Source organism: Hyla sarda, chromosome 7 (assembly GCF_029499605.1).
Source record: "Hyla sarda isolate aHylSar1 chromosome 7, aHylSar1.hap1, whole genome shotgun sequence".
NCBI classification, from domain to species: domain Eukaryota; kingdom Metazoa; phylum Chordata; class Amphibia; order Anura; family Hylidae; genus Hyla; species Hyla sarda.
In genome coordinates this window covers 13,986,415-14,013,516 of record NC_079195.1, presented here as the reverse complement: position 1 = coordinate 14,013,516, position 27,102 = coordinate 13,986,415, and the positions used below count along the sequence as shown (strand labels likewise).

General features: G+C 43.4%; 1 protein-coding gene and 1 long non-coding RNA gene across 2 annotated transcripts in view; one reads left to right on the top strand and one right to left on the bottom strand.

Moving 5' to 3' along the window:
- The window catches only part of HABP2 (hyaluronan binding protein 2), a 212,226-nt gene that overhangs the window by 64,444 nt on the left and 120,680 nt on the right, over positions 1–27,102 (top strand). The window lies entirely within an intron of this gene.
- The window catches only part of LOC130282004 (uncharacterized), a 91,919-nt gene continuing 89,067 nt past the window's right edge, over positions 24,251–27,102 (bottom strand). Inside the window, exon 3 of the long non-coding RNA XR_008846205.1 lies at positions 24,251–24,397. This is a non-coding gene — a long non-coding RNA (uncharacterized LOC130282004). The remainder of the gene's footprint in view (positions 24,398–27,102) is intronic.

Here is a 27,102-nt window from a genome sequence, read left to right as displayed (position 1 = left end):
CCCACCCCACCACACAAAGCACAAACCTGTACAGTACAGGCTGCACTAAAATGGGTGGGGCTACCGCACCTGTGACAGACCTTAGGCTGCCCCTGGTAAAAGACCTGGATTCTGTCACGTCCAAGGAAGGCAGCTGACGGAATGTGGGCAACTGTACTACCTGAACGCTTGAGTTTGACGGAAAACGTCCAGGCCCCAGACCAGATCCCGTGCTCATCTAGATTTTTCTTGGGCATGTCCGTCACATCCCCATACCGTCCCAGCCAGGTCATGATGTCATAGCAGGAGAGTAACTCGTTACGAGTCAAAACGGTCACTTTCTTGACTGAGTTCTGACGGGAAATAGCCTTTACAGCAAAATCCCGCCAGCCGGGCTCATTCTTCGCCACTTCGTAGTTCAACCAGAAGAGTTCGAGACCCTCCGGTCGAACAAAACTGACGTCAAATTCGGACGAACCATAGGGGTGAATCAGGGCAAAGATGTCACTCGCCCTGAATTCCATCTGGAGGAGGAGCTCAACCACTTTAGCGCGAGGCGGGCACACATCCTTGCCCCTCCAAATCAGACGGACCACGTTCCTACGGTTATTGTCCTGCCCGGGTGTCGGGAGGGACCAGACCTCCCCATTCTGCTCTCGGAATGCCCCCAAACCGTGCCTCTCTATCCAGAAAGACAGGTCGACCTCACCCCTTCCCTCTACCTCGATTGACCTGTTGCCCCTACGTAGAGCCTCCAGGAGGCGCTGCTGCAAGTGACCCCCGGGGCCGGATGGAGAGGGGGACCCCCCGGCAGCGACATGAGCATAGCTCCTAGGAGCAGTCACTACCGGGGGGGCAGCCGAACCAGACTCAGACCCAGGACCACCATTCACACCACTACACCCACCAACATTCACACCACAATTCTCATCATCCATACCAGACTTTGTATTCATACCACCACTACTCCCACCATTATTCACTCCACTAACACTCCCACATGCACTCTTCTCATTCACAACACTACCACACCCATCATCCTCACCCCCTACACTCGCGTTGTGCCTAACATATCCTGGGCTGGCTGGGACTTGTAGTACTGCCGGTTTTAACAGAGTCTTTTTTGCTGGCTTTGCTGTTGCTGGGGTCGACTCTGATGGCTCCTCCTCCATGGGCGATGTTACTGCCTGAGCTTGGGGCTGCCCCTCCGAGCGCACCCCAGCTCCTCCCACAACGCCATCACCATGTCTTCCCGACTGCACGGGCTCTGAGGCTGGCACTGGCACTCGGACACTCTCCCCCCTCACAGGAGAGTACCCCGCAGCACCCACAGAACACACAGACCGACCGTTTTCCACTCCTGATGCCCGGACACTCCCCCCCCCCTCACAGAGGAGTGCCCTGCAGCGCCGGTAATGTCCACGGCACTCGGGGGACCGCCCCCCAAGCACACAGACATATCACTTATCTGGACACTCCCCCCCCTCACAGGGAAGTGCCCCTCAGTGCCAGCAACACCTGGGGAACCGCTCCCCAAGCAAACAGTAGCATAGCTTGCCCCTGGTGCCTGGACACGCCCCCCACCACCCTGGGGCGCTCCCGCAGCACCAGGGCTGCTCACCTTAAGCCAAATAGGACTTGCTGGCTCTATAGTGTCCTCTGCCGTCTTGGACGCCATGCTGTACCCCCCTTTCTGGCCCTGCTTCACCACAGAAACGGGGACTGGCAGTTTGGGGGGCCCAGCAGTCTGAACCAACTTTACAGCTGGCCCGGACTGCTGGAAAGGACGAAACACATAAGTCACAGTCTCCTGAACCTTCTGCCTTTTCTTCCTTTTCTTTACTAGATCATCTTTACCGAGATCCTCACCAAAGGTAAAATCCTCCATACGGGTAGGGGACTCCTGCTGTATAATGGCTTGCAGCAAACCCCCACTGGCCAGCTCCTCCTCACCGCTCTCCTCTGTCTCCCCATCACTGGAGGGTAGCGCCACCTGGGCTGGCTCAGGGTAGCTATCTTGGGGGGGCTGGGGCTCACACACACTAGGGGTGGCATCCATTTCACTTCCCACAGCCGACTCTCCGCCATCTTCCTCCCCTCCTTCCTCCTCACTGCTCTCCTGAGGGCAGCATGCACCATACTTCCTTTCCTTGAATCTCTCCTCATTAACCAGTTTTTCTTTTAGGAATCCTGCCCCCTCAGAGATTTTTCTTTTGGCCTCCTCCACCTCCGCCACCTCTATCTTCAGAGCCCGCACCTGGGCAGTGAACTTCTGCCTCTTACCTGTAGGGTCCTGGTCAGCCTGGTAGCGGGCAAATCTCAGGTCCTCTCTCAGACTCCTCAGCTTCCTGCCCAGCTCTTCGTACTCCGCCATCTTTGCTTGTATCCTTGAGCCATATGTCGCCAATGACTCCCTTGGTCCCCGTGCCCCCCATTGCTGGGGTTCCGGGGTAACAGAAGGACCGCTGGTCTTTGCTGATGCCTTATGTCCCTCTGATCCGGTCAGGGGAGTAGGCTCCACATTTCTGCGGGCCCTGCTGGAACGTCTCACCCCGACCTTGAATCCGGCTGTAGACACTTTCTTCCCCCCTCTCGCCAGCCGGGAATGAGAGGTAGAAGCCCGAGGCTCCATGCAGGAAAGCCCTCCCAAGGAGCCTGCCGTGCTCCTGGGAAAGCCCGATGTAAAAACCTGCTTCTCTGCCTGGATGTCTGGAGAGCAAATGGAGCCACACCCGACAGCTGCACACACTGAAACCACAGGATGTGCTCTCTGCTGACATCTCTGTCCGTGTCAGGAACTGTCCAGAGATTTGTAAATGACTTCCATTAAAAAATGTTTACCCTTCCAGTACTTATTAGCAGCTGTATGCTACAGAGGAAATTCTTTTCTTTTTGAATTTTTTTTTTGTCTCGTCTACAGTGCTCTCTGCTGACACCTCTGTCCGTGTCAGGAACTGCCCAGAGATTTGTAAATGACTTCTATTAAAAAATGTTTACCCTTCCAGTACTTATTAGCAGCTGTATGCTACAGAGGAAATTCTTTTCTTTTTGAATTTTTTTTTTGTCTCGTCTACAGTGCTCTCTGCTGACACCTCTGTCCGTGTCAGGAACTGCCCAGAGATTTGTAAATGACTTCTATTAAAAAAGCATTACCTTTCCAGTACTTTTTAGCAGCTGTATGCTACAAAGAAAATTATTTTCTTTTTGAATTTCTTTTTTGTGTCTCGTCTACAGTGTTCTCTGCTGACACCTCTGTCCGTGTCAGGAACTGTCCAGAGATTTGTAAATGACTTTTATAAAAAAAAATCTTTACCCTTCCAGTACTTCTTAGCAGCTGTATGCTACAGAGGACATTCTTTTCTTTTTGAATTTCTTTTTGGTCTTGTACACAGTGCTCTCTGCTGACACCTCTGTCCATGTCAGGAACTGTCCAGAGATTTGTAAATGACTTCTATTAAAAAATGTTTACCCTTCCAGTACTTATTAGCAGCTGTATGCTACAGAGGAAATTCTTTTCTTTTTGAATTTCTTTTTTTTTTGTTTGTCTCGTCTACAGTGCTTTCTGCTGACACCTCTGTCCGTCTCAGGAACTGTCCAGAGATTTGTAAATGACTTCTATAAAAAAAAATCTTTACCCTTCCAGTACTTATTAGCAGCTGTATGCTGCAGAGGAAATTATTTTCTTTTTGAATTTCTTTTTTTTTTTGTCTCGTCTACAGTACTCTCTGCTGACACCTCTGTCCGTGTCAGGAACTGTCCAGAGATTTGTAAATGACTTCTATTAAAAAATGTTTACCCTTCCAGTACTTATAAGCAGCTGTATGCTACAGAGGAAATTCTTTTCTTTTGGAATTTCTTTTTTTTGTTTGTCTCGTCTACAGTGCTCTCTGCTGACACCTCTGTCCGTGTCAGGAACTGTCCAGAGATTTGTAAATGACTTCTATTAAAAAAAATGTTTACCCTTCCAGTACTTATTAGCAGCTGTATGCTACAGATGAAATTCTTTTCTTTTTGAATTTCTTTTTTTTGTTTGTCTCATCTACAGTGCTCTCTGCTGACACATCTGTCCGTGTCAGGAACTGTCCACAGAGTTGTAAATGACTTCTATTAAAAAATGTTTACCCTTCCAGTACTTATTAGCAGCTGTATGCTACAGAGGAAATTCTCTTCTTTTTGAATTTCTTTTTTTGTATCTTCTACAGTGCTCTCTGTTGACACCTCTGTCCGTGTCAGGAACTGTCCATAGAGTTGTAAATGACTTCTATTAAAAAATGTTTACCCTTCCAGTACTTATTAGCAGCTCTATGCTACAGAGGAAATTCTTTTCTTTTTTAATTTCTTTTTTTTTTTTGTCTCGTCTACAGTGCTCTCTGTTGACACCTCTGTCCATGTCAGGAACTGTCCAGAGATTTGTAAATTACTTCTATAAAAAAAAATGTACGCTTTCAGTACTTATTAGCAGCTGTATGCTACAGAAGAAATTCTTTTCTTTTTGAATTTCTTTTTTTTGTCTCGTCTACAGTGTTCTCTGCTGACACCTCTGTCTGTGTCAGGAACTGTCCAGAGATTTGTAAATGACTTCCATTAAAAAATGTTTACCCTTCCAGTACTTATTAGCAGCTGTATGCTACAGAGGAAATTCTTTTCATTTTGAATTTCTTTTTTTTGTATCTTCTACAGTGCTCTCTGCTGACACCTCTGTCCGTGTCAGGAACTGTCCAGATATTTGTAAATGACTTCTATAAAAAAAATCTTTACCCTTCCAGTACTTATTAGCAGCTGTATGCTACAAAAGAAATTATTTTCTTTTTTAATTTCTTTTTTTTTTTTTGTCTCGTCTACAGTTCTCTCTGCTGACACCTCTGTCCATGTCAGGAACTGTCCAGAGATTTGTAAATTACTTCTATTAAAAAATGTTTACCCTTCCAGTACTTATAAGCAGCTGTATGCTACAGAGGAAATTCTTTTCTTTTTGAATTTCTTTTTTTTTGTTTGTCTCGTCTACAGTGCTCTCTGCTGACACCTCTGTCCTTGTCAGGAACTGTCCAGAGATTTGTAAATTACTTCTATAAAAAAAATCTATACCCTTCCAGTACTTAATAGCAGCTGTATGCTACAGAGGAAATTCTTTTCATTTTGAATTTCTTTTTTTTGTATCTTCTACAGTGCTCTCTGCTGACACCTCTGTCCGTGTCAGGAACTGTCCAGAGATTTGTAAATGACTTCTATTAAAAAATGTTTACCCTTCCAGTACTTTTTAGCAGCTGTATGTTACAGAGGAAATTCTTTTCATTTTGAATTTCTTTTTTTTTTTGTCTCGTTTACAGTGCTCTCTGCTGTGTCAGGAACTGTCCAGAGCAGCATAGGTTTGCTATGGGGATTTTCTCCTGATCTGGACAGTTCCTGATAAGGACAGAGGTGTCAACAGAGAGCACTGTGGACAAGACAAAAAATAAATTCAAAAAGAAAAGAATTTCCACTGTAGCATACAGCTGCTAAAAAGTACTGGAAGGGTAAAGATTTTTTAATAGAAGTAATTTACAAATCTGTTTAACTTTCTGGCACCAGTTGATTTATAAAAAATAGTGTTGTCCACCGGACAACATTAACCCCTTAATGATGGAGGACGTAAATGTACGTCCTGGTGAGGTGGTACTTAACACACCAGGATGTACCTTTACACCCTAAGCATAACCGCGAGCATCGGAGCGATGCCCGGATCGTGCGCGGCAGGTCCCGGCTGCTGATCGCAGGCAGGGACCCGCCCGTAATGGCGGACATCCGCGATCCCGCGGATGTCCGCCATTAACCCCTCAGATCCCGTGATCAATACAGATCACGGCATCTGCAGCATCGCGATCACTAAAATGGATGATCGGGTCGCCCGCAGCGCTGCCGCAGCGATCCGATCATCCAGCACGGCAGACGGAGGTCCCCTCACCTGCCTCCGCTGCCTTCCCGGCGTCCGTTTTCCACTGGAGTACCCCTTTAAAGGGTTACTCCACCCCTAGACATCTTATCCCCTATCCAAAGGTTAGGGGATAAGATGTCTGATCGTGGGGAGTCCGGCTGCTGGAACCCCCGTGATCTCTAGGCCGGCATTCTGAACATTAAGGGAAAGCCATCACTCCCCCTCACATAGACATGAATGGAGGGGATGTGGCGTGATGTCACGAGGGGGCGTGATGTGATGTCATGACCCCCACCGCGGGAACCCAGCGTTCTCAACATACTGTTTAGAACGCCGGGTGCCGCACGGAAATCGTGGCGGGTGCCGCCGGCGGGACCCCCTGCAATCAGGCTTCTTATCCTCCTAAGGGTGAAGTACCCCTTTAAATATTAAAGGAGTACTCCGGAGACATGAAAAATTATCCCCTATGCCAAGGGATAAGTGTCAGATCGGACAAGGACCCCCTCACATCCCCCCAACCCCCCCCCCCCCCCCCTCACACGGAGCCCTGGTTCTCTGACACACGCCCCGTCTATGCATCTCTATGGCAAAGCCAAAGATACCCAAGTGCAGAACTCCAAGATGCCTCAAGGGGACGTGCAGTGATCGACATGCCTTATTCAGAAGTAGAGCTAGGGCTCCATTATGGAGATTGCGGGGGGGGGGGGGGGTCCAAGTGGTTAGACCCCCATCGAAATTAGTAACCGGCTGAGCAAGGACCCTTCTGTGAAACAATAATCTTTTTGTGTTGTAAGCAGGAAACATAAGCAGTTGTGTTGTGGTATTTTGTGGGATCTGTAAAGCAGCATTAATTTGCCCCTCTATTGTATTCTTATAAATGAAGAAAATCTGTTTCCAGCTCCAAGAAGGAGTGTTTACTTGCCAGAAGTGGGGAACCAGCTGAGCAAGGACCCTTCTGCATCCAGTACTCTGTTTCCAGCTCAAAAAAAGGAGAATCTACTTGCCAGAAGCGGGGAACCAGCTGAGCAAGGACCCTTCTGCAAAAGTATTTGTAGACATCCAGTATTTATAGACATTCAGTGGTTTCAAACTGTGGCCCTCCAGAGTTGAAGTTTCTCAACATCTGAAGGGCCACTGCTTTAGACTCAGGGTTACTCGTGGTCACATAACACTAACTCCATTTGGAAGTCCACAAATAAAATATATTGTATCACAGAAAGGTCCTTGCTCAGCTGGATTCCCACTTCTGGTAATTGGATTCTCCTTCTTGGAGCTGGAACCAGGATACATGAAGAATGATGCCCTCACAGCGTGGGCTGGAGATGACCTTTTGGGCGATATCCTATAACACTCTACACAATGCCGTGACCACTCTGCACGTCTTTTTTTGTGACGTGTTAGTCACGTAGCACGAACTCTGAGTGAAAGTCCACAAAGTGATTAGTGTTTTGTAAAAGGGGTCCCTTCTCATTTGGTTCCCCACTTCTGACAAGGAGATTCTCCTTCTTGGAGCTGAAAATGGAAAAACTTGAAGAGCGATGCCCTCACAACGTCGACTGCAGATGACCTTTTAGGCAAAACCCTCCGAAAAACCCCACAATGCCGTGACCACTGTGCACGCAGCCCTATTTTGCCATTTCCTCCAAAAATTGGATTTATCCAAATCTGTATATTTAGGTTTTGTTTTGATTGAATTGAGTATGGGAGCACGGACACCTGTTAAAGGTAGGTGTCCCCGCTTTTGCTCACTAAGCAGCGAAGCATATATGGAATTGTGGTGTCCCAGGACACAAGATGTCGTCCTGTGGGCTTAAGATTGCCTCAGGCATCCCTGCTGTCTCTGTGCAAGAGGTGTCCAGTTAAGTCTGGTCAGAGGCTCAGTTAGAGTCTTGGGAGAGAGGAGTCTGGGAGTTGAAAAGCTGAGGAACAGAGTGAGGGGACATGAAGAAAACCTAAAGTCTGCAGCCACGCCAATCCCAGAAAAAAACCAACACACAGGTGAAAGTCAAAGCACAATGTATTTGGGGAGGAAAATAGTCTACAGTCAGTCAGCACAAAGTCTCTAAAACCAGCATTGGCTGCCATAATCACTAATCTGCAGTTTCACCTACCACAAGTCTCAGCAAGGTGACGGGCTCCCCAGGGTACACTCTGCACATCCCTCTGTGCTAAAGTCTGTACTGTCACAGATTTACCAATTTCTGCATCAGTAAAGATAGTTGTCCGTAACCTTGCATTGGTGTCATCATTGTCCCCACACTTGGCCCAGGAGAAGCTATCTCATCCTCTGACGGTGCAGATTAACGGTGCCCCGGCATCACGAAAAATACATCCCACCTTCCTTCCCCCCTGTGGTGTCGTCACAGAATGCTTTGCTGTTGAGTTTACATTTGCTGGTTCTGAAGCAGATATATTCAAAACCATATAAATTTAAATTTAAAGAGTACCTATCATAGTGCCAAAAACAAAAAGTGATATGTTTCTCAGTACCTAATCCTGATCATATACATATCATTTTTATTGAAGTAGAGATGTCGGAGGCACTGACCATTGCAATAAAATACTGTACTTTATTCCGTGCAGAGCAACAAACAGCAGGTGCATAGCGTGGGACGCCAACAGGAGGTGTCATAGTTATTTCATGCTGGTAGCGCTTCTTCTGACCACTTCCCCTCACCTGTCGGCAAGGATTAAATATTCCTACTTGCTGACATAGGTGAGGTGAGGTGTTTACAAATGTGAATTAAAAACTTTGCAAAAAAACACTACAAAAATACACGTTAAAACAATTACCATGTGCATAGAACCATACAAAACTAAAACTATACAAATATACTTAAAGGGGTACTCTGCTGCTCAGCGTTTGGAACAAACTGTTCCGTATGCCGGAGCCGGCACCGGGAGCTCGTGACATCATAGCCCCGCCCCCTCATGATGTCACATCCCGCCCCCTCAATGCAAGTCTATGGGAAGTCTATGGGAAGAGTTTGTTCCAAACGCTGAGAAGCAGAGTACCCCTTTAAGTATATGTGTTTAGTTATAGTTTTGTATGGTTCTATGCACATGGTAATGGTTTTTAATGTGTATTTTTGTAGTGTTTTTTTGCACTGTTTTAAATTCACATTTGTAAACGCCTCACCTCACCTACGTCAGCAAGTAGAAGTATTTAATCCTTGCCGACAGGTGAGGGGGGAGCGGTCTGAAGAGGCGCTACCAGCGAGAAATAACTAGGACACCTCCTGTTGGCGTCCCACGTTATGCACCTGCTGTTTGTTGCTCGGCACGGAATAAAGTACAGTATTTTATTGCATTGGTGAGTGCCTCCGACATCTCTATATTTATATCTCAATATCTACCTGCACTGTCTGCTACACGAGGATTGAGCATTGATTTGTTCACTTATTCTCTGGACTGTACTCCATAACTTTACCCTGGTGCACTGGAGCACAGCTGAACAATACCAGTGCCGGCTACCACTTTTTCTCATTTGCTATTGTGGACATATAATTTTTATATGTCTAAGACCTATATATGCCAATAAAATAGCGTTTATATGTTGCTCACTTGCTTTGTGTTCTTGCCTTGTGGAGGAGGCGTGTCCATCTCTCTCCCTCACTGTGATGACTCATCTGCTCTGAGTCTGGGAGCAGCCTGGCAGTCTGCAAATCACTGCACAGTAGTTTTTATGCCTACATTTTCTATCTGTTCCTAGTAAAGCTGGATGCTAATCAACATAGCTGTCACTATGGGTGTAATTCAGCTTTCACAGACTCCTGAATGTCTGATCAGCTTCTTTGTCATTCAGAAGTCAGAGAAAGCTTTGGCTGTTCAAGCATGAGGGATTCAACCAGAGGTCAGACATAATGTTATTTTACTAATTAGGGTTTTTTGATAGTATTTTGCCATTAGTATTTTCACATGAGTTATGTATATTTACATTTTTACGTATTTTTTATGGCTCCCGAACTCTTTGATATTATGTGTTGAGGTGTGAACTTGAAGCTAATTTCAGAAACGATACAGGAAGTGATGCGCACATTAGGGAGGAGTTCTATTTTCACTAGTATATTTATTCTGCATTTTGAATGTGCTTAAGCAGACCTTGAAAAAGGCTACATAGCCGCCACGCCCCTTCCCATAGATTTGCATTGAGGGGGTGGGGCTATGACATCACGAGGGGGCGGGGCTTTGACGTCACAAGCTCCAGGCGCCGGCTCCAGCTGTCGGAACAGTTTGCTCCAAACGCTGAGCAGTTGAGTACCTCTTTAAAGGGGAAGTCTCATGGTGAAAAACGTTTAAGTTTTAGATTGCGGGGAGGTATGACCACTGGGGCCTCTCCGTGATCCCCTTTTCGGAACCCCAGTTCTCCTTGGGAGCAGCGCTTCACAACCCCCACACAAATGACATGCCGCTCTAGGGGAGAGCCAGGGCTCCGTACAAGAGATTGCAGGAGGCCTCAACGGTCGCACCCCCCCTCAATCTACAAACGATGCCGTATCCTGCAGAGAGGGGATAAGTGTTTCTCCTCCTTTGATCACGAGCTGATCACACTCCCGTTCCAACAGGCCACACCCACTTTTCAGCTTTTCCCAATGTAATGTCAGGTTTGAATGATCCTTCTAGCGCACACATGTCGCAGACACTGGTCCTCATTTACTAAGAGCGGAGTGAAGTTTTCTTTGTGGGTTTTTGTTGCCCACAGGTATTTTTCAGACATGGTATTTTCTCTTGTATCTTTTATTTGACGATTTCCCCTACATTTTGTTTATTTTTTACATCTTCTCTGAGCTGATGGGTTTTTTCGGAGATCAAAGCCTTCCCGTTTCATGTTGGAACAATAGTAAATTTGAATGGTTCCTTTCGAAAATGTAGTTTTTTTTATTTATTTTTTTGGAGACATGCCCCTTTTCCCTGATGGCCACACCCCATTGTAGGGTTTTCTGAGTAAAGTGGAGAGCTAGTAGGGTTTTGGGGATTTTTTGTTGCAAATTCTGGTGCACAACACATGCAACGCTAAAAAACTACAAAATCTACACGGAAATGGCTTAGTAAATGAGGCCCACTATGGGGCGCCATCACCCCGCCCCCTCATGATGTCACGCCCCGCCCCCTCAATGCAAGTCTATGGGAGGGGGCGTGACGGCTGTCACGCCCCCTCCCATAGACTTGCATTGAGGGGGTGGGGCTATGACATCACGAGCTACCGACACTGGCTCCAGCGTTCGGAACAGTTTGTTCCAAATGCTGAGCAGCGGAGTACCCCTTTAATACACTATAGTTATAGAAATCTTTTTTTTATTTATTTTTTTATATATATATTCACTTTTTTTATGGTAAACATCAATTATCATAAATAATGTTAGAAAATGATTGTACAAGTTGTCACAGTCACGTCGCTTTATTATTTTGTTTATCTCACTGTAATTTATTGTTTGTTTTGTTTTTACTCTTTAGTATTTTAAAGATCATAATAAAAAAAAATTTTCACACAATTCTAAAATTCATGTTTTTGTTCCGATATGAGTTATACTTTATGCATTCATTTTTATTTGGGAAAAAAAAAAAGGGAATTCTGCTTTAGTTTTATTCATTTTTTTTCTTTACAGGATACATTTAACTTCATAAATGACGCTATCAAATTATTGAAACAAATGGCATACAGGGAGAAAGAAAAGCGCTTGTAGGCCCTATGTATAGCTTTTCATGTTTTATCTATATACTCATGTTTCATCTATATACTCATGTTTTATCTATATCTTTGTGTTAGCAGTGTGCTGCTGTATTCTCCTGTTGCTGTATATTTAGCCTAGTAGCCTGCACCTGTAAGCCAGGTCTTTACAATAGTTTGGAATCAATAGTGCTGGCCAACTTATTCTTTGGTTGTATTACACATACGGGGGAGTGGCTACCTCCATGTTGGCTCTTGCACCCCACCCACCTCTATTAGGTGTATATAAGGTGATTTGGATGTTTCAGATCCTGCAATGCCTGCTGAACTGTTCGCACAGAGGCATATTCATAGTGTAGGGTCCGTCCCAATGAGGTCACCTTACCGTGGTGGGACGGTCCAAGCTATTTGGCCGCCAAATTTGCAAGCTAAGTATCTCACTGTTTCATAATTTCATATTTTCATTTATTGCATTACAGCTGTATAGCTTTTCATGTTTTATCTATATACTCATGTTGTATCTATATACTCATGTTTTATCTATATATTTGTGCTAGCAGTGTGCTGCTGTATTCTCCTGTTGCTGTATATATATATATATATATATATAGATAGATAGATAGATAGATAGATAGATAGATACACAATATAAAAGTAATTGGTGCATTTTATTCTACTCATAGTTTTTGTGGCTCTGATTGGGACTTTTGGGGGGCGTCAGCAATTTTGCAGATTGCGGCCAAAAATGCCCACTCAAAATAAAACATGCGCCTAAATTTTACACAGCCATAGGGTAAAAAACAATTTCTCCAATTACAGAATGAAATACAGCGATGAACTGGGACTAAAAGGCAGCCCCATCCTTCCACACGCAATATCGGCATTAACCCCTTCCCGACTCACCTTGAATTTTTATAATTGCTTACATTTTCTTCCTCACCTTTTTGAGTTGTACTAGGACGTATACAGTAGAACTGACATGGTAAATGTATTTTCCGGAATAGTACGATTCCAAGGATACCCAAATTATAGAGATGAGCGAACTTACAGTAAATTCGATTCGTCACGAACTTCTCGGCTCGGCAGTTGATGACTTATCCTGCATAAATTAGTTCAGCTTTCAGGTGCTCCCGTGGGCTGGAAAAGGTGGATACAGTCCTAGGAGACTCTTTCCTAGGACTGTATCCACCTTTTCCAGCCACCGGAGCACCGGAAAGCTGAAGTAATTTATGCAGGAAAAGCATCAACTGCCGAGCCGAGAAGTTCGTGACGAATCGAATTTACTGTAAGTTCGCTCATCTCTACCAAATTACATGGTTTTTGTTATTTCGTTTTTGTCCCTCACCATGTTCTGACACCTATAGATTTTTTATTTTTACACCTACAGAGGGCGCACTTTATGTCCTGTACCCCTTTTGCCTAGCTTTGAGGTTTTATTTAAAAAATATCAGCAATTTTTGGTATTTTTATTTTTTTTATTTTTATTTTGCGCTAACATCGCTGACCGTGCAGTATCAGAAATGTGATCAATTATTAGTTTGGAGAATTCCGCTTGCAGCGATACCAAATATGTTTGTTTGTTTATTCATTTACTTAACTTTTTTTTTTTACCCCTTAAGGACTCATGGTTTTTCTGTTTTTGCTTTCCTCCTCTCCTTTTAAAAATCATAACGCTTTCAGTTTTCCCCCTACAGACCCATATGAGGGATTGTTTTATGCGCTACCAATTTTACTTTGTAATGACATCAGTCATTTCATCCAAAAAAATCTAACAGTCAAAACAAAAAAAAAATTATTTGTGGGACAAAATTGAAAAAAAATAAAACAACAAACAGCCATTTTGTTAATTTTGGGGGCTTCCGTTTCTACACAGTTTTCGTAAAAATGACACCTTCTCTTTATTCTGTAGGTCCATACGGTTAAAATGATCCCCTACTTATATAGGTTTGATTTTGTTTAGTACTGTTAAAACATTATAACTTTTTGCACGGAAATTTGTAAGTTTAAAAATGTCTTGACCCCCATAACTTTTTTTATTTTTCCGCATATGGGGCGGTATGAGGGCTCATTTTTTGCTCCATGATCTGAAGTTTTTAGCGGTACCATTTTTGTTTTGATGATACTTTTTGATCTCTTTTTATACATTTTTTTAGGGTGTATAAAGTGACAAAAAAATAAGCAATTTTTGACATTGGAATTTTTTTTACGCGTACGCCATTGACCGTGTGGTTTAATTAACAATATATTTTTATAGTTCGGACATTTACGCGCGCGACCTATGTTTATATTTATTTTTGTTTACATTTTTTTTTTATCCCTTAGAAACTCAGCCTATTTTCACCTTAAGGACTCAGCAAATTTTCGTTTCTGCATTTTCGCTCTTTCCTCCTTCCTTTCTAAAAATCGTAACGCTTTCAATTTTGCACCTACAGACCCATATAAGGGCTTGTTTTTTGCATCAACAATTGAACTTTGCAATGACATCACTTATTTTAGAATATAACCTGCGGCAAAAAAAAAAAAATATTTTGTGGGGTGAAATAAAAAAATTAAAAACGCCATTTTGTCATTTTTGGGGGCTCCCGTTTCTACGCAGTGCAATATTTGGTAAAAAGTACACCTTATCTTTATTCTGTAGGTCTATACGGTTACAAGGATACCCAATTTATATAGGTCATATTTTATTTTAATACTTTGAAAAATTATAAACTACATGCACCAAAATTAGTATGTTTAAAATTGGCATCTTATGACCCCTATAACTTTTTTATTTTTCCGTGTACGGGGCGGTATGAGGGCTCATTTTTTGTTTTTTGTTTTTGTTTTTTGTCATCTTTAGTTTTTATCGGTACCATTTTTGTTTTTATGGGACTTTTTGAGCACTTTTTATTAATATTTTTATGGTATATGAAGTGACCAAAAATGCACAATTTTGGACTTCTGTATTTTTTTACGTGTACGCCATCGACCGTGTGGTTTAGCTTACCTAATATTTTAATAGTTCGGAAATTTACGCACGCGGCGGTACCACATATGATTATTTTTATTGTTTATTTCATTATTTTATTTAAAAAATGGGAAAAGAGGGGTGATTTAAACTTTTAATAGGGAAGGGGTTAATGAACTTTTATTACATTTTTTTTTTTAGTTTTTTTAGCCTTCATAGGGGACTACAACATGCAATGATTGCATACACTGTTCAATGCTATGCCATTACAAAGCACTAGGCTGCAGTAGATCACCGATCGGACAACAGAGAGGCAGGTGAGGACCCCACCCCCCCTCCCGTCGTCCGGTAAGCTGTTTGGGACATAACAATTTTGTCGCGATAATCCCAATCAGCTCTGCTGAGCTTACGGGATTCTTTTACTTTCATTTAAGATGCAGCAATCAACTTTGATCGCGGCGTCTAAAGGGTTAATGCCGGGCACCAGCATTAGCCATGGGTCCTGGCTGCCCGTAGCAACCGGGACCCACCGGGTTTAACTTGTTCTCTGCTGGTGAGAACGGTTTGAACCTGGTAAACGGGGCCAGGGCGTACAGGTATGCCCTGAGTCCTTAGGGATCGGGGATGCAGGGCGTATGCTTACACCCTGCGTCCCCAAAAGGTTAAATGGGAAAAGGGGGTGATTCAAACTTTTATTAGGGAAAGGATTAAATCACATCTATTGACATTATTTATTTATTTTTTACTTTTTTTTTTTACACTTTTATAGCCCCCATAGGGGACTATACCATGCTATCTTCTGATTGTAGACACTGATCAGTGCTATGCCATAGCATAGCATTGATCAGTGTTATCTGCGCTCTGCTGCTCCAACCTGGATCTCAGGCATGAAGCCATAGATCGCCGATCAGACAGCGAGGAGGAAGGTAGGGACCCTCCTCGCATCCTCTCAGCTGATCGGCACGTCTAAAAAGTTGATCGCCATGTCTAAAATGAAAAAAAAAATGCTGCCCGGCAGCTCAGCGGTATGGTATGTTCTCCACATGTTTGCATGGTTTGCCTCAAGGCAATGGGGTCCTGGGTTCAAATCTCACCAATGTCATGTGCAAAGAGTTTGTATGGTTTTCCTCCAGGTCAGTGCCTCCAAACCAGGGTGCCTCATGCTGCTGCAAAACTACAACTCCCAACATGCTGGGAGTTGTAGTTTTGTAACAGATGGAGACACCCTAGTATAAAAACACTGCTCCAGGTACTGTAGTTTCCCCCCAAAACTTAGTGATTGGTGAAATTTAGATAGTGAGCCCCAATTGGGACCAGGACTGATTTGAATGGTGACCAGGGTTCAAATCCGACCTATGACAACATCTGCAAAGAGTTTGTATGTTTTCCCCATGTTTGCATGGTTTGCCTTGCGACACTGGGTTCGATTCCCACCAAGGACAACATCTGCAAGGAGTTTTTATGGTTTCCCTTCAGGTAATAATTTAATCCAAAACTTACTGATAAGTGAAATTTAGACAGTGAGCCCCCAATGGGGACAAGGACTGATTTGAGTGGTGACCTGGGTTCAAATCCCACCAACGACAACATCTGCAAAGAGTTTGTATGGTTTTCCTCCAAGTGCTCCAATTTCATCCAAATCTTACATATCGATGAATTTTGAATTGAGTGACGACCAGCTTTGTACTGCACTACAGAATATGTTGGAGCTACATAAAAAAAAAGAATTATTATTTTGTTATTTAGGGCTTTGGGAACAATGGGTGACGGCCCTTTGGGATTTGTATAAATCAGTCCCAACGCCTCCTCATCCTCAGTAATAAATCATTATAACGGTATTAATAATTGGCGCACAAGCTAATTTAAATGATGCGTAATCGCCGTTCTCCATATCTTCGTTGACACATTATTTACCATGAATTTCTTGCCCCATTTGCCCTCATTTTTTTTCTCGTCTTGCTTGGTCCCAAGGTGTCACCTCCTCCTTGAGCGCCGTTCTGTTGCGGCCGATTGGTTTCAGGTTCCGTTTCTTCTCATTCCTAAATGTGCGGATAAGGAGCGGCTCCACCTCGGGCTACAGATGTTTCACTGATGTTTACTTGAGGACTCAGAATGCAAAACCGCCATTAGAAAAACCCATTTACATAAAGGACTTGTTCTCGCTCCGGGCTAATTGAGAAATGACACGGAAATTTTTTTCCCCGAAAAAAATCTCCTTGGTGGGGACAGGAGATAGCTGAGCCAGAGCGACGCGGAGGCGAACTGGCGGCGGAATGTGAAATGAATTGTCGCCGGCGGAGTCTGATAAAGACGCATTATTAATATTTCACATCAACATCTGCGCGGATAAAAAAACAAATCTTATTACAGGAGCGAGGTGTTGTGTGTGAGATAACGGAGGAGACGCCCCCCAGGTCATAAGTATTCAACCCCCTACGGGCACACAAGACCATCAAAAATACCTACACACAGGTTATATACCTACACACAGGTTATATACCTACACACAGGTGTAGCTGAATAGTTATCTGTCCTGTTACATGAGACTGTGTGTTATCTGTGGTGTTACATAGGACTGCAGGTCACATCTACTACATTATCTGTACTCAGAGAGTTATCACTGTTATCTGTGGTGTTACATAGGACTGCAGGTCACATCTATACATTATCTGTACTCAGAGAGATATCACTGTGTTATCTGTGGTGTTACATAGGACTGCAGGTCACATCTACTACATTATCTGTACTCAGAGAGTTATCACTGTTATCTGTGGTGTTACATAGGACTGCAGGTCACATCTACTACATTATCTGTACTCAGAGAGTTATCACTGTGTTATCTGTGGTGTTACATAGGACTGCAGGTCACATCTATACATTATCTGTACTCAGAGAGTTATCACTGTGTTATCTGTGGTGTTACATAGGACTGCAGGGAACATCTACTACATTATCTGTACTCAGAGAGATATCACTGTTATCTGTGGTGTTACATAGGACTGCAGGTCACATCTATACATTATCTGTACTCAGAGAGTTATCACTGTGTTATCTGTTGTGTTACATAGGACTGCAGGTCACATCTACTACATTATCTGTACTCAGAGAGTTATCACTGTGTTATCTATGGTGTTACATAGGACTGCAGGTCACATCTATACATTATCTGTACTCAGAGAGTTATCACTGTGTTATCTGTGGTGTTACATAGGACTGCAGGAAACATCTACTACATTATCTGTACTCAGAGAGTTATCACTGTGTTATCTGTGGTGTTACATAGGACTGCAGGTCACATCTATTACATTATCTGTACTCAGAGAGTTATCACTGTGTTATCTGTGGTGTTACATAGGACTGCAGGTCACATCTATTACATTATCTGTACTCAGAGAGTTATCACTGTGTTATCTGTGGTGTTACATAGGACTGCAGGTCACATCTACTACATTATCTGTACTCAGAGAGTTATCACTGTGTTATCTGTGGTGTTACATAGGACTGCAGGTCACATCTATTACATTATCTGTACTCAGAGAGTTATCACTGTTATCTGTGGTGTTACATAGGACTGCAGGTCACATCTATACATTATCTGTACTCAGAGAGTTATCACTGTGTTATATGTGGTGTTACATAGGACTGCAGGTCACATCTATACATTATCTGTACTCAGAGAGATATCACTGTTATCTGTGGTGTTACATAGGACTGCAGGTCACATCTATACATTATCTGTACTCAGAGAGTTATCACTGTGTTATCTGTGGTGTTACATAGGACTGCAGGAGACATCTACTACATTATCTGTACTCAGAGAGATATCACTGTTATCTGTGGTGTTACATAGGACTGCAGGTCACATCTATACATTATCTGTACTCAGAGAGTTATCACTGTGTTATCTGTTGTGTTACATAGGACTGCAGGTCACATCTACTACATTATCTGTACTCAGAGAGTTATCACTGTGTTATCTATGGTGTTACATAGGACTGCAGGTCACATCTATACATTATCTGTACTCAGAGAGTTATCACTGTGTTATCTGTGGTGTTACATAGGACTGCAGGAAACATCTACTACATTATCTGTACTCAGAGAGTTATCACTGTGTTATCTGTGGTGTTACATAGGACTGCAGGTCACATCTATTACATTATCTGTACTCAGAGAGTTATCACTGTGTTATCTGTGGTGTTACATAGGACTGCAGGTCACATCTACTACATTATCTGTACTCAGAGAGTTATCACTGTGTTATCTGTGGTGTTACATAGGACTGCAGGTCACATCTATTACATTATCTGTACTCAGAGAGTTATCACTGTGTTATCTGTGGTGTTACATAGGACTGCAGGTCACATCTATACATTATCTGTACTCAGAGAGATATCACTGTTATCTGTGGTGTTACATAGGACTGCAGGTCACATCTATACATTATCTGTACTCAGAGAGTTATCACTGTGTTATCTGTGGTGTTACATAGGACTGCAGGAGACATCTACTACATTATCTGTACTCAGAGAGTTATCACTGTTATCTGTGGTGTTACATAGGACTGCAGGTCACATCTATACATTATCTGTACTCAGAGAGTTATCACTGTGTTATCTGTGGTGTTACATAGGACTGCAGGTCACATCTACTATATTATCTGTACTCAGAGAGTTATCACTGTGTTATCTGTGGTGTTACATAGGACTGCAGGTCATATCTACTACATTATCTGTACTCAGAGAGTTATCACTGTTATCTGTGGTGTTACATAGGACTGCAGGTCATATCTACTACATTATCTGTACTCAGAGAGTTATCACTGTGTTATCTGTGGTGTTACATAGGACTGCAGGTCACATCTATACATTATCTGTACTCAGAGAGTTATCACTGTGTTATCTGTGGTGTTACATAGGACTGCAGGTCACATCTATACATTATCTGTACTCAGAGAGTTATCACTGTGTTATCTGTCGTGTTACATAGGACTGCAGGTCACATCTACTATATTATCTGTACTCAGAGAGTTATCACTGTGTTATCTGTGGTGTTACATAGGACTGCAGGTCACATCTACTACATTATCTGTACTCAGAGAGTTATCACTGTGTTATCTGTGGTGTTACATTAACCCTTCAGAGTGGTGACAAGGTGATATTTGGGCTCTTACGGCTGTTATTAAGCCCCTGAGTGCTCCCTCCATGGTGCAGAGCTATTTCTTATTTTCTCCATTTCAGGGCAGTGGGACCGGACCTTGGCAGTAGTACAGTACATGCAGTTTCTGCCTTTACATTACTTGTCTGACCACTCACAGCACAAGACATATTTCTCTCTGCTGTATCATGACACAGTGCTGATGAGCTTGCACTGGGCTGGACCGATGAGTTACACACTACACTACTATACATGGCCCATAGAGGGAGAAGGGGTGACTGATGCACTGGGTTTGCAAGGTGCTATATAAGCAATAAGGAAGGAAACGGAAGCACAGTAAGGAAGAAGTTACACTAAGCACTGACTGAGGCTTGGTCGGGCAGCAGTGTGGCTGCCTGGCCACTGAGTTGTTCTCTGTCCCCCCCCCCCCCATAGACTTGCATTGAAGGGGTGGGGCATGATGTCATGAGGGGGTGGGGCTATGGCGTTGCCAGCTCCCAGCACCGGCTCTAGCGTTCGGAACAGTTTGTTCCGAACGCTGAGCAGCGGAGTACCCCTTTAAGGACTGTAGTGTATATATCCATTTTAGCTCCCTCCTCTTCAGGTGACTTACCCGGTCCCCACCTTTTTTTAATGGCGGGACATGGTCGTTTTCAGTGTGACCATATTCGCTGAAGTTCGCTTGTTTTTTCTTGCGGATCGTGTATCGATGGTGATTTATACAGGTTTTAAAAATCCCATGTGGTCTCCCCCACATACACTAGCTTGCAGGGGCACCACAAAATGTAAACCACATATGAAGAATTACGCATAGATAGTGTCTGATTTTGTGCTCAGTTCCTGTCCCTGGATGCACAGATGTACGACGTTTGTGCATTAGTGGACAGTTAATGCAGGATCTGCATGGATATGATCCGGGATTCATAGAAGTAATAAAGCTCTGTCTGGGCCCTGGGGTGGACATGTCGGCCCTCACCAGACGGTCCTTAAGGTTACCAGATCTTGTTAGGCCATAATGGGCACATTTTTTATTTCCTCCACTCCCTCAAAGCCATCCTTCAGGATATGCCAGTGTCTTCTTTTCCCCCTGAGCATATAGAGTTTCTAGTACAGTTACTGCAAATAGTCCTCACAAAGAATTACTTTAAATTTAACAAACAATTTTTTGTACAATGTGTCGGGACCGCCATGGGGACAAACGATGCGCCAACTTATGCCAACGTGTTTGTCTCTCACCTGGAGAAGGAGAGTATCTATGTGTCCCACCACTTCGGCCATGTGCTGGAGTGGTGGAGATACATAGATGACATCTTCCTCCTTCTCTGTGGGCGGTGAGGCGCAATTATTGGCGTTCTGAATAACATCCACCCGAACATTAAATTCACACTAACACACTCCCCAAAGTCTGTAGAATTTCTGGATACAGTAGAACAAATTGAGGGATGCGGTTTGCCTATGGATTTAGTTTCTTAAGACCACTGATTCTAACTCTATCCATAGGTATGATAGTCAACATCCGAAACCAATGTTACGCTCGTTACCTACCAGTCAAATGTTACGCGCAAAGAGGATATCTAGGATCTAGAATCTAGGCTGGAGCTGGCGCTTGAAAAGATGGCGTCCAACATTTCTGAACGAGGATATCCCAAGAAACTGTTGACCATAAGTAAACAAGATGTTCTTAAAAAGAACAAACAGGAACTTACCTATAATAAGAAAAAAGACCCTTCACCGAGATTAACATTTGTATTCACCTTCTTGGAGCTCTCGGGTAGGCTATCCAGTGTCCTCAGAAGACACTGGCATATCCTGAAGGATGGCTTTGAGGGAATGGAGGAATTTAAAAATGTACCCATTATGGCCTATCGAAGATCTGGTAACCTTAAGGACCGTCTGGTGAGGGCCAACGTGTCCACCCCAGGGCCCAGACAGAGCTTTATCACTTCTATGAATCCCGGATCATATCCATGCAGATCCTGCATTAACTGTCCACTCATGCACAAAGGTCGTACATCTGTGCATCCAGGGACAGGAGCTGAGCACAAAATCAGACACTATCTATGCGTAATTCTTCAAATGTGATGTTCCAATCAGCTGGGACGCAGGCGGAGGTCTCCTTACCTGTCTCCGCAGCGTCCGATCGGGGTTTGATTGCTCCAAGCCTGAGCTACAAGCCTGAGCAGTTGAGCCCCTATCTCACTGATCCGTGCAAAGCTATGGCTCTGCAGGGATCAGAATAGGAGATCAGTGTGTGCAGTGTTATAGGTCCCTATGGGATAACAATGATCAGTATAAGAGATCAGTGTATGCAGTGTTACAGGTCCCTTTGGGATAAAAATGATCAGTATAAGAGATCAGTGTGTGCAGTGTTATAGGTCCCTATAGGATAACAATGATCAGTATAAGAGATCAGTGTGTGCAGTGTTATAGGTCCCTATAGGATAACAATGATCAGTATAAGAGATCAGTGTGTGCAGTGTTATAGGTCCCTATAGGATAACAATGATCAGTATAAGAGATCAGTGTGTGCAGTGTTATAGGTCCCTATGGGATAACAATGATCAGTATAAGAGATCAGTGTGTGCAGTGTTATAGGTCCCTATGGGAGCTATAATACTGCAAAAAAAAAAGTGAAAAAAAAAGTTAACAAAGGTCATTTAACCCCTTCCCTAATAAAAGTTTGAATCAACCCCCTTTTCCCATAAATAAAAAAAAAACAGTGTAAATAAAAATAAACATGTGGTATTTTTACCTAAAAATGCACTGCGTAGAAACGGAAGCCCCCAAAAGTTACAAAATGAAATTTTTTCTTCAATTTTGTCGCACAATTAATTTTTTTTTCTGTTTCGCCGTGGATTTTTGGGTAAAATGACTAATGTCACTGCAAAGTAGAATTGGTGGCGCAAAAAATAAGCCATAATATGGAATTTTATGTGCAAAATTGAAGGCGTTATGATTTTTAGAAGGTGATGAGGAAAAAATGAAAATGCAAAAAACGGAAAAACGCTGAGTCCTTAAGGGGTTAATGAATATGGCGCTTCAGAATTCACGTACAGTTTAGCGTTCCACGTGGTGAAATATGGAGACATGTACGCTGGGATGTCCCCTCCCTCCCTGATCCACTAAGGTATCACCTATAGATCCCGTACACCTGTACACTAGATAATGGAAATATATATATACAGTCTTGTTTTTATGATGATTTGCACTGAATTTTCTAATTTGCGTAGTGAAGATTCCCTAATGATGTGGAAGTGTGAGTCTGAACCCCGCATATGTCACCTTAATTGCACATATTATGTATATTTATTGATTTTGTATAATTACATAGAGGGAGAGTTATCAAAACCTGTCCAGAGGAAACGTTGCCCAGTTGCCCATAGCAACCAATCAGATCGCTGCTTTCATTTTGCAGAGACCTTGGTAAAAATGAAAGAAGCGATCTGATTGGTTGCTATGGGCAACTGGGCACCTTTTCCTCTGGACAGGTTTTGATAAATCTCCCAATATTGTATGCTAATGAGCTGGGGAAACTATTTATACCTTGCACTTTGTACCACTTGTTGCTTGACAATGGGCGTGTGAGACGGTCGGAACGTCGCTCTGATGTTTGGTGAATAAAGCCACATATCTTTTTCACTTGAACTGGAGTGCCGCCATCTTCTTTGAAGTAGATCTATCTCATCTCTATCTATGTATCTATCTATGTATCTATCTATCTATCTACAAGCAGGAGAATACAGCAGCGCACTGCTAGCACAAATATACAGATAAAATATGAAATTCTATATTGCTACAATGAAAAATTGAGGTGCTTCGCTCACCATTTGGACAAATAGTTTGGACCATCCCACCGCGATAAGGTGACCTCCTGGGACCCTACACTATGAATGAGCCTCTGTGCAGTCAGTTACCAGGCTTGTGAGGTCTGAGACATCCAGCACCTTATAAGATGGGTGGGGTGCAGGAACCAACATGGAGGTAGCCCCCCCCCCCCCCCCCCATATGTATAACACAAAAAAGGATAAGTTGGCCAGCACATACTGATACCAAACTACTGCATGGACCCGGCATACAGGAGCACGCTGCTAGGCTAAATATACACAAGCAGGTGAACATGATCTATCTATCTCATATCTATCTATCTCATCTCATATCTATCTATCTATCATATCTATCTATCTATCATATCTATATATCTATCTATGTCATATCTATCTCAAATCTATCTATCTATATCATATCTGTCTCATATCTATCTATCTATATCATATCTATCTACCTCATATCTATCTATCTATCTCATATCTATCTATCTATCTATCGCATATCTATTTATCTCATATCTATCTATCTATCTCATATCTATCTCATATCTATCTATATATCTATCTCATATCCATCTCATATCTATCTATCTATCTCATATCTATCTATCTCATATCTATCTATCTATCTATCTCATATCCATCTCATATCTATCTATCTATCTATCTCATATTTATCTTATATCTTCCTTTACTGATTTTCAGCCTTTTTACATATAACTCTGGCAATGCCATATTACGGTACTTTGCACCCGGCGCGGTTTTCCCGCTCTGTAATCCCAGTTCTGTAGCAGACGGCTCCGGCTTTTCGTGTCCGTTAATTATCTCGGCATCTAACGTGGGATCAGTCACATCCTCCATCTGTCAGATCTGCACAACGTGACACTCACATCTCATCTGCCAGATTCCTACAAAATAAAGTTTCACATTAATATTTTAAGACGGTGGAATCAGAGAACGTTTCCTTCAGTTCTGTTCCTTCCTATATAGCTGGAGACGATGATGGGGGCGATTACACTGAGGGACACCTGTCAGTCAGCAACATCCCCATCCTGGGAAGTTACACTGCTTCTACATCGTACAATATATATATATATATATATATATATATATATATATATATATACTTATTCCTCAATCTTTATATATAAAATACTCAACACAGGACAAGGCTTAAAGGGGTACTCCGCCGGAAAACATCTAATTCCCTATCCAAAGGGGATAAGATGTCTAATCAAGGGGGTCCCGCCGCTGGGGACCCCCACGATCTCCGCTGTGGCACCCCAGTCATCCAGTGCATGGAGGAGACTCTGCTCCGTGTCAGATGCCTGGCGACTACAGCCACCAAGCCCTCTCCATTCATGTCTATGGGAAGAGGCGTGATGGCTACGTACTAGCCGTCAGGCCCGCTCCCATAGACATGAATGGAGGGGGCATGACTTCACAAACACTGAAGCCCCAAGCTTTCATATTCCGGACGCTGCTGCTGCCAACACGGAGATTGTGGGAAGGGCTGGCCCAAGACATTGTGCTGCCTGGGTCCAAGAGTGAAATGCTGGATAGATTCCCCACATTAGGTAGCAGTTTCCCCACATTAGGCAGCATAGATTCCCCACATTAGTTAACAGTTTACCCACATTAGGTAGCATAAATTCCCCACAGTAGGTAGCATAGATTCCCCACATTAGGTAGCATAGTTTCCCTACATTAGGTAGCATAGTTTCCCCACATTAGGTAGCAGTTTACCCACATTCGGTAGCATAGATTCCCCATATTATGTAGCATAGTTTTTCCACATTAGGTAGCATAGTTTCCCCACATTAGGTAGCAGTTTCCCCACACTAGGTAGCAGTTTCCCCACATTAGGTAGCATAGTTTCCCCACATTAGGTAGCATAGTTTCCCCACATTAGGTAGCATAGATTCACCACATTAGGTAACATAGTTTCCCCACATTAGGTAGCATAATTTCCCCACATTAGGTAGCAGTTTCCCCACACTAGGTAGCAGTTGCCCCACATTAGGTAGCATAGTTTCCCCACATTAGGTAGCATAGTTTCCCCACATTAGGTAGCATAGATTTACCACATTAGGTAACATAGTTTCCCCACATTAGGTAGCATAATTTCCCCACATTAGGTAGCATAGTTTCCCCACATTAGGTAGCATAGATTCCCCACATTAGGTAGCATAGATTCCCCACATTTGGTAGCATAGTTTCCCCACATTAGGTAGCATAGTTTTCCCACATTAGGTAGCAGTTTCCCCACACTAGGTAGCATAGACTCCCCACATTAGGTAGCTCAGATTCCGCACATTAGGTAGCATTGTTTCCCCACACTAGGTAGCAGTTTCCCCACATTAGGTAGGAGTTTCCCCACATTAGGTAACAGTTTCCCCACATTAGGTATCATAGATTCCCCACATTAGGTAGCATAGTCCCCCCCCCCGACACACAAACACACAGACACACACAGAGACACAGACACACACAGAGACATAGACAGACACACACAGTGACACTCACCTGGCCTGCGGAGGAATGTCACTTGCGCAAACGTCCTTAGTCAGACCCAGGCCGGCCGGCTGCAAGCTCACTGCGCTGTAAAGCCACTCGGACTGTGCCATGGCCCCCCCGTGACATCAGGCCACACTCCTCAATGTAAGTCTATGGGAGGGGGCGTGGAGGTGTCACAGTGGCCATCATACCCCCTCCCAGGGGGCGTGGCCTGATGTCATGAGGGGTAGTGGTCAACCCCCTCAGCGAGACCATGGCTGGCCAATGGAGTACCCCTTTAATACAATTTATGCGTTAAAGGGGTACTCCGGTGAAAAAAATGTTTTTTAAATCAACTGGCACTGACGTCAGCGACGCTTATGAATATTCATCCCCTCCAGTTCTCCCTCTCTTCACCGCTCCTATCTGGAGGGAGGGGGGATGAATATTCATAAGCGGCGCTGACATCAGTGCCAGTTAACCTGCAGAAGCCCCGCCCGTGCCAGTTACAGCAAGATATACATATAGAATAAAACTACAATTGCGGGAGAACGGCCGGGCAGATCCAGGCAAAGTAGGGCTCGTTTTAATCAACGTCTCCCGCACTATCCATCAGTAGTGTGGATAGTGCGGGAGAAAATATCTGACAGTTTTCCTTCAATACTCTGTGACAGAGAGCACTTTTGGGTTTAATACACATTTTTCTTTTTTGTGGTGCTGCACTGTTGGGTCCTGCTGCTGTGCAAAAATAAGTTTTTTCAGCGGACTGCAGTGCATTTTTCTGCCCTCATACGTGCATACCACATACCTACATCAAAGCTGTCTACTATTTTGTATCTGTAAATCTGTAACAAGTCTAGATACTGGGAAAGTCCAGGCAAAAGTAATCACCGGCTGGTGTTTTACAAAAATACGTTTTCCAAGTGTAGTGTAGCGCATTTTTTTGCCCTCATATGTGCATACCACATACCTACATTTAAGTAGTGCACTTTTTTGTACCTGTTAATCTGTAACAAACCTACATACAGTGAAAGGTCAGGGAAAACTAACCACTGGCTGTTGTTTTAAGAAAATACTTTTTCCAAGTGTACTGTAGAGCACTTTTTTTTCCCCTCAT